The following is a 9025-nucleotide window of genomic DNA, read 5'->3' on the forward strand; positions in this document are numbered from 1 at the left end:
AGCTCTTGTCTACACTCTAGCTAGAATACCACACTGTGTCATGGACAGTGTTGCTGTCAAGGTAGAATCAATGCAGATCCTAAAGCTCAACACATTCTGAGCATACATTAAACCCTGGAACCTGCAACCTGTTATCATCTGGGACCACTCCTTCATGATACCCCACCTATTTCCTATGTTTACTATTTCAAGTTGTTTCTTGAAGATGCCATACTGCTATTGTTTTCAAGTGTTAGCTCATCAGAAGGCACAAAGGACTTCAAAGGTCCAAACAGCGCAGACAGAACCAAACAGCATAGGTTCTATTTATTCCCAGGGTGGGAGAACCTGTGACCATCCAAATGTTGTTGAACGCCAACTCCCATCAGTCTAAGCCAACATGGCCAATGGTCAGGGATATGAGCAGTGAAATCTAAAAACATCTGGAGGGTACCATGTTGGCCAACACTGGTTTATTCTATGTGAAATCCAGCTGAGCTTTGGGGACAGAGTAGGGGAAGGGTCTATGGGTGCATCGAGCATTCATTTACTGTAAACCGCCCAGAGAGCTTCGGCTATGAGGCGGTACACAAATACAATAAATAAAAATAAATAAATTTGTCTGAGTCATGCATCCGGTCCACAGCTTCCTGAGCTTCCCAAATTATATGTGGTTGAAGAAGTAGAGATGGCATCACATAATTCTGCCATCCACATTCAGAAGCCCATATGGAATTCTGTATGCAGTAAAGAGTGGTTTCATTTTGTACACATTGTAATCTAACCAGTGATTCCATTGAAGCTTAAGAAGCGTGACACTGATTTGGTTAGCATCAGATGAAATGTAGATTTGTCCAGCTCAAGAAAGATGCTATTTAAGCAGAGATTTGCAGGTAATGGCTCATTTCTTTCCATCCCATAGACAATTCTAACGTCAGCCACTCACAGAAGCATGTCTATTGCAAACTGCAAATAAAGCTCCTTCCGTTCCACTATTGTGTGACCTCAGGGCAATTTGCTTAATTGTGTAATATAATTCTCGGAGAACAACAGTTTTGGGTTAGAGCTTTAAACTGTAATATCATGCTTCATGAAAGATTAGTACTCTAGGTAGCCAGCTAACAAACTGAACTGCACGCTTACATGGATTTGGAATCCAATCCAGTTCTGTGGCAGCAGAGCATAGGATTCACCAAAGAAAACAAGTCCCATGCTTCCAGTTTAATCGTTCCTGCTGAGGCAGCAGCTGCCTTGGTACAGAAGGAAATCGGCAACATGATGGAGGATGTTTGAAGACTGGAAAGCGGAGAGTAGCTCACACAATCCACACATGGTATTCTAAGAACTATAGAAGCAAACCTAGCCAATTTAGAACTGTCATACAGTTGGATAAGCAAAAAGCTACTAATACAGCCATTCAAAGTGAGCACATGACAATTTCTCTGGGATCTTCTAAAACTGATAGCTTAAATGCTTCCTCAGTGGGCACTGATGGCTAGAGTATACTTGATAAATGAGTGCTGGTGGCTGGTGGTTACTAGCTATTGAATACCATACTTGCCTGGCTTGGAATGGAAGGTAATGCTGGCGGTTTTGAATGCAGTCAGTGAACAAGACAGAAGTCTTATGTTTTGCAGCTGGCTGCCAAGAAGCAAACTTAGGGTTGTCCCAAGGACATGCTGTTTGCTGTCTGGGGAAATTAATACTGTTTTGAAGACTATGAGCACCGTTGCTTCAAATCTGACTATTAGCTCTGTTGACCCTGGTACTTCCTTGCTATCTCCCCATCCCCCATCTAATGGTTCCAAATAACCAGATATTACACAAAACAGTCTAACTCTTCAGTGCCCTCACCTCTCAAGAAAACTGACCCATTAAAGAGGAAGATATTGTGGTGATTCCTAAGCCTCCAGAGACCCTTTATAAAGGTTGTGATAGACTGAGAGGATTAATTACTGCAGAACATGATGTTGTAACTGCCACTTCTCACAGCATGTGCCATACATCTAAAGGCTCTCTGGAGTTTTCAGCAAAGTCTCTCACCATCCTGAGTGAGCTTCGCCGTCATGAGATAAGGTGCTGGGCCTTGTGTGGATCCATTCTGGTTGCTTGCCTCAAAAAGGATATTGTAGAACTGGAAAACATTGAGAAATGGGCAACCAAAATGATCAAGGGTCTAGATTGGCCCTATGAGGAAAGGTTACATAATTAAGGACTTTCTTAGCTCAGAAAAAGGCAATGAAGGGGAGGCATGATAGACGTCTATAAAATTATGGATAGTGTGAAGAAAATGGATAGGGAGACCTTTTTCTCCCCTTTCTCAAAATACTAAAACCCAGGGTCATTCAAGAAAGCTGAATGTGGAAATATTCAGGACAGACAAAAGAAAGCACCTCCTCACGCTGTACATAGTTAACTATGGAGTTCACTCTCACAAGATGTATTGTTGTTGTTGTTAAATTACCCACCCTTCATCCAAAGGTCCCAGGGCAGGTTACAACAGTTTTAAAATACATAATTAAAAACAGTTAAAAAAATGTAAACAACATCACAGAAAATAGGGTGGGTCCTAAAAATATACATCTCGGGTGTTGAAGGCCAGGGTGAAGAGGTGTGTCTTCAACATTCACCAAAAGTTGTACAATAAAGTTGACAGAGGGAGCTTGGTGGTGAGGGAGTTCCACAGCTTAGGAGCTGCCATAGAGAATGCCCTCTCCCAGGCCACCATCCCATCAACTTCCAAGGATGGCGGAACTATCAAAAGGGCCCCTTTTGATGATCTCAACACCCGCAAGGGTCTGTACGGAAGGAGGTGGTCTTTCAGATATTTGGGACCTAAGCTGTTTAGGACTTTAAACACCAACGTGCACACCTTAAACTGGGTCCAGAAACGAACTGACAACCAATGCAGCTGTTATAAAACAGGGGTTATATGAGTTCTACAGGGAACCCCAGCCAGTAATCTGGCTGCTGCATTTTGGACCAATTGAAGTTTCTGAGTTGCATTCAAGGGCAGCCCTACATATTGCAATAATCTAGTCTGGATGTTACCAGAGCATGGAGCACTGTGGCCAAATTTTCTCTGTCCAAAAGGGGCCAAAGCTGGCGAACCAGCCAGGACTAGAAAAAGGCACTCCTAGCCCCTGAGGCCACTTGAACCTTCAGTGACAGTGTTGGATCAAGGAGTACCTCCAGGCTGCAGACCTGCTCCTTCAAGGAAAGAGCAACCTCATCCAAAACGCGCTGTCTTCCAACCTCCTGGACGTGAGAACTCTAGACACAGGCTCTAATGGTAGCCACCAACCTGGATAGCTTTAAAAGGTGGGGGGTAGACAAAGTTGGACAAATTCATGGAGGACAAGGCTATCAATGGCTAGTAGCCATGATTTCTGTGCACTCCCTCCATTATAAGGGGCAGTTTGAAAACCAGTTGCTAGGGAGCATAATAAGTGAGGGGACATGCTGCTTTGCTCCTGTCCTGCTTGTAGACTCCCCATAAGCATTTGGATGGCTGCTGTGAGAACTGGATGCTGGAGTTCTACTCATGTTCTTAGGACTAGGGATCTTCTTCCAGTTGTACTTTTCTTCATTCTCTGACAGTCTCCATCCTACCCCTTAACACTCCTCACAAATGTGAATGCACGGGGGGAAAGTGGAAAACATGGGGAGAGGGATTTTCCAGGTTTCCTCCAAATGTTTCTATCTTTTTCCTCTTTAAACAAAACAAAAAACAAAGAGAAAAAATGAAAAAAAGTGTTTTTCCCCAAAGATTTTTCCAGTTTTTTCCTGGGCCTTCACATCTCTATAAATGTCCTTATTGTCCAATCCAATGCATGCCTTTGATTTTAGCTGACTATCTGGATAAGTTTATTTAGTTCAGTATCATGAAAAAGTTCTATTGAACATTTGAGATGTCAGTGTGAAATTTGTTACACACACAGTCATGGTATAGTTCTACATTTCAAGTTGAAATACATGCTTGATCTCTGCACCTGTTTTTAGTCAGAGGAGGAAAATGCAAAATACAACACAATCCAATATTTTCCTTGAAGACTGAGACATGAGAGTGAGAGTCAGGCTGTACATTCAGGACAACATACTCCATTGTAAATACATAAAAACCACCTCAACCACGTATCTATCAGGAGGGACCATAGCTGAGGAGTATAGCATGTGCTTTGCATGCAGAAAGTCATAGGTTCAATTTCCAGCATCTTCAGTTAGAAGGATTAGAAAGCAGGTAATGGGACGGACCTCTCCCTGAGACCCTGGAAAATCATATGCAATCAGGATAGACAATACTGAGTAATATGAACAAATAGTCTGACCTGATATAAGGCAGATTCCTTTATTTATACCCATTTTAAAAGTTGGGGAAAATGCAAAATAAATGACATGGCAACATTTCAAGCATAACCTCTCAAATACTAAGTTTACTAGTAATATTTTCATAAGGAACAGGCTTGCCTACGTACATACATTGAGAATTCCAAGGCTACCACAAGAAGTGAGAGTTCCCATTGCATCATCATAGCCTAGTATAGAAAATATGATGGTTAGTGCTAAATAAATAAATAAACGGGAGGTTTCAAATTCAGGCCTTCACCTTAGTCTGTTGATTTCAAAGGAACTCATTTCCAAGCATGCCAGGAACAGGGTCCCCAAACTGAATAACTTTATTACTATAATTATGTTCATGTTTGTTATATTTCCATAGTGCTGCTGGGGTGGGGTAGGGATGAGGATCAAAAGAAACCATTTTCTTTGCTTTCTTGTTTGCTGGGGCAATTTGCTTAGTGGTCAGCAACAGAGCTAAGAATAGAACCTTGCATCTTAATTCACAGTCCCTTGCTTTTACCACTAGATGATGATGTCTCGCCAAGGTGCAGGAAATGCTGCCTGGTGACATTCTTTTCCAGAGAGTGACACACTGACCCTGACACAACCCCATCAATTAGAAATGAGAAAATGACAATAGACTGCATTTAGCATGCTTTTGTGCTCTGAACTGGGTCTAAAATGCTGCCATTACATTTCCTCTTCTTCTTTTTCACCATTATTTCATTGTGAGAGACTTTAGGAGAAGTCTTGCCATTGCACTGTGATTTTAAAGCCTTTGATGGAGATCTGTCTTAAGACAACAGAGAACAAGGGTCAGAGTGGTCAGCCAAGAGGCATTAGGATTAGCCAAAGGGAAAAAAGCCTACTAATAGACTAGTGTATAAAACATGATAATAAGGGAAATGTACAGTTTTCCCTAGCAAATTGCAAGTAATCCAGTTGCATTGCTTTAGAGTTTTAATAATAACCCCCTCCCTTTTCCTAAAAAGTCCTGTCCCTGGAACCCTTTCTGTGGTGACACGCAGTCACATTTCTGCATTTGCACCACACGCTGGGCCTAAAGGCTATGGAGTCTATATCTGTCACAGATTAAGTGGCCGTGAGCCTTTTTTGCTTCTTCTAACTAAGGAGAAAGTTGCACGTAGAGAAATGTTCAGCGCTCAGTGAAGTTAAACCTTTGTTTGTGATGTTCACATGAATAACTTATAGTGCCATGACATCATGAACAGGGGTGCTGACACTGTTGACATGACAGCACTATAGACTGAATCCCGATCTGCCCTCCAAGGAGGAGATGGAATATTTGCTCGCTTCACATTTCACCAAGTCAGGCTGTTCAACTATTTATAAGATGAAGAGAAATTTCCACTACTTCAACTGACACACCTTTACCTGGCAACCGATCAGACAGAACTGGCTTCAAAAGCACAAATGTCAAAGAGCAGGGAGGAAGAGGCTGGCCTTGTGCAACTGTAGGAGTTGCCACTCTTTGTCACACATGTTTTTGTCGGAAACAGCCCAAAAGAATTTTTTCTTTGACATAGCTGATTATATCTGTGTATATGCTCCATAGATATATTCACTAATAGGCAAAAAAACCCTTGGGGTTTAAGAACATACCTATAACCAACAGACATTTCTATCAAACTTTTAAAAGCAGGGAAATTGGACAGCTATAGTGAATGCACCAGGGGAGCAGGAGACCTGACCTCCTCTCTGAGATATTGGACTGCCCTACACATTTGTCAAAATGCAAACACAATTTGGGTTGGTGTTTCACCGTCCAAGCCACTTCCTGTGTAGCCTGGAAGAATTGGGTAACATGTGCCTCTGAGCATATGATGAGTGGTGGCAACACCTGCAATCAGGACTACATCTCCAAAGATGGAGAATTACATCTTTTGTATGTTTGTTGGTGTTCTTCTCACTTTGCCTCTTTCCTGTATTACTACAGTTTCTACAGAGAATCTAACCTAGAAAATTATATTTCTCTCATTATGCAGCCTAGAAATCTATGTCAAATTTATTTTTATTAATTTCAACGCCTTTTTATTGGTCATTGTCATATGATGGTGAAGACAGCCTTTTGTGTTTCAAACTGGAGGTTATGTTCTATTTCTATTTTGGGTGCATTAACAGTTGAATCTGAAACTGCACATTGATGCAAAAGAGTGATTACAATATGTTGCTACATAAGCAATGACTCTAGCTGTTGGGGAAGGGAGGAGGAAGAAGGGCAGAGGGGAGGAGGGGGATGGGAGCAGGCAGGAGGGGGAGGGGAGGAGGAGGGCAGGTTTGATCATTTGCATGCTTATTCAGTTTAGTGAGATTTACTTCTGTGCAATCATGCTTAGCATATGTAAAACTGACCATGGGTAGGAGGGAGGGCTTAAGTGGGCAGGGGAGAAGGAAGAAGGAAGAGGGGAGGGGAAGGAGGGGATTGGAAGGGCAGGGGCAAAAGGAGGGGCAGGGAAGGGGCAAAATGGAAGTGATGGGAGTGAGGAGGAGGGGAGGGCAGGTTTGATCATTTGCATGCTTTTTGAGTTCAGTGGGATTTAGCCCTGTGTAATCATGCTTAGGATAGGTGAAACTGACCTGGGGGACGGGCATGGAGGGGAAGAGGGAGGAAGGGAGGGGAGGAGATTGAGTGCGTTGGTCGGCGGACACTGGGCAGAGGGGAAGCCCCTTTCCTTTCCTTTCCAAAAGAAAACATTGTGAACAGTATCATTATTTTTCAGCGTTTCCCCCACCTTTTTCTTCTACAGCAGGGACATGTAGTCTTCCACCCAAATTTAAACTAAAGCTATCACTGGCCACATCCACACCAGACCTTTATTTCACTTTTGACAGTCATGGCTTCTCCCAAAGAATCCTGGGAAGTGTAGTTAGGGAAGGGTGCTGAGAGTTGCTTGGAGACGCCCTGTTCCTCTCACAGAACTTCAATTAGAGCAGCTGACTGTTAAACCCCTCCAGCCACTGCAGCACTGTCAGGGGAATAGGAGTCTCCTCTCCGCACCCTTCACAAACTACACTTCCCAGGATTCTTTGGGGAAGCCATGACTGTCTAAAGTGAAATAAAGGTTGGGTGTGGGTGTGGCCCCCTGATTAGACAAGCCAAGCAGCTGTGAGTCTGGTTTTTAGAACACTGACAGTTGGTTCATACTGAACATGCCAGGGCTTATCATTGAATGTAATACTAATTTTCTTAAATTAATTAAAAATCAGCCAGCCATTTTTTAAACCTTTAAACTGCAGAAGATGAAGGTCAGAGTGTGGGGCAAGGTCAGTAACACGATTCCAGGTACTCTGTGAACATGGCTGATTTTTAATTAATTTCAACAAATTATGAGAACTCAGACAGAAAAAAGTCCAAAACAGGTCTGTTTTTCTTATCTCTTTTTATACTTTGAACTCTCGATTCTCTCTGACTGTTTTGTGTATCGCCATGAAAATTTAGAAGGTTGTTAAGCAAGCGTTTCTGAGCTCAGGACTATAAGTTTTATTTATTTATTTATTTATTATTTTATTTATATCCCACCCTTCCTTCCAGCAGGAGCCCAGTATTGTAAGGTTTTATTTTGAAATGAGCTTATGGGAAGCATCAGAATGGCATGGGGGTGCATTTTCAATTTAACATTGCAGAATGCAAACAGTCCATGCCAGCTATAGTATGCAGCCACTCTCATGGCTGTATAATAGAAACTCCATTTATTTATTCATTCATTCATTCATTCATTTATTAGATTTGTTAGACGCCCATCTGGCAGAGGTTAACAAATTATGAGAACTCTGACAGAAAAAATCCAAAAAGGTCTGATTTTTTCTCCTTCTCTTTTTATACTCTGAACTCTCAATTCTCTCTGACTGTTTTGTGTACCACCATGAAAACTTACTGGGTTGTTAAGCAAGCGTTTCTGAGTTCAGGACTACAAGTTTTCTAAGGTTTTGTTTTGAAATGAGCTTATGGGAAGCATCAGAATGGCATGGGTTTTTTTTTTCAGTTTAACATTGTGGAATGTGAACAATCCATGCTGGCTATAGTATACAACCACTCTTGTGGCTGTGTAATATATATATATTATAGCCATAGAGGAACAGTCAGGACAGTGCAGGATGGCTCCTCATCAACTGTCGTGCTGTGCTGTTGCTGCCTCCCTACCTCACCGACACCCTGAGCATGAGCAACAGAAGGCAAGGAGGAGGGAAATGGCAAGAGATCAGGATTGTTCCTAAGGCGCTACTCCAGCCACTCCCCAATGTTCCTGTGTCAGCTGGCCACCTCCCTGCTCCTCACAGGAGAATGTCTAAAATGGAGGAAATAAAGGTGCTTGGAAACTCATTTGGGGATGGGAGGAAAAGAAGATGCTTGGCAACCTGTTTGGCGATGGGGGGAGGAGCAGAGGATACTTGGTGACCCAATATCTAAAATCTATCACACCATACTTTTAAAGCACTCCTGTAATACTTTAACAGTCATGGCTTCCCCCAAAGTATCCTGAGAACTGTAGTTTGTAAAGGGTGTTGAGAGTTGTTAGGAGACCTCTATTCACCTCACAGAGTTACAATTCCCAGAGTTCCTTGGGAAGAGGGATTAATTGTTAAAGCACCCTGGGAACTACAGCTCTGTGGGGTGAATAAGGGTCTCCTAACAACTGTCAGCACCCTTCACAAACTTAAGTTCCTAGGATTCTTTGGGGACACCATA

Source organism: Rhineura floridana, chromosome 8 (genome assembly GCF_030035675.1).
Source record: "Rhineura floridana isolate rRhiFlo1 chromosome 8, rRhiFlo1.hap2, whole genome shotgun sequence".
NCBI classification, from domain to species: Eukaryota; Metazoa; Chordata; class Lepidosauria; order Squamata; family Rhineuridae; genus Rhineura; species Rhineura floridana.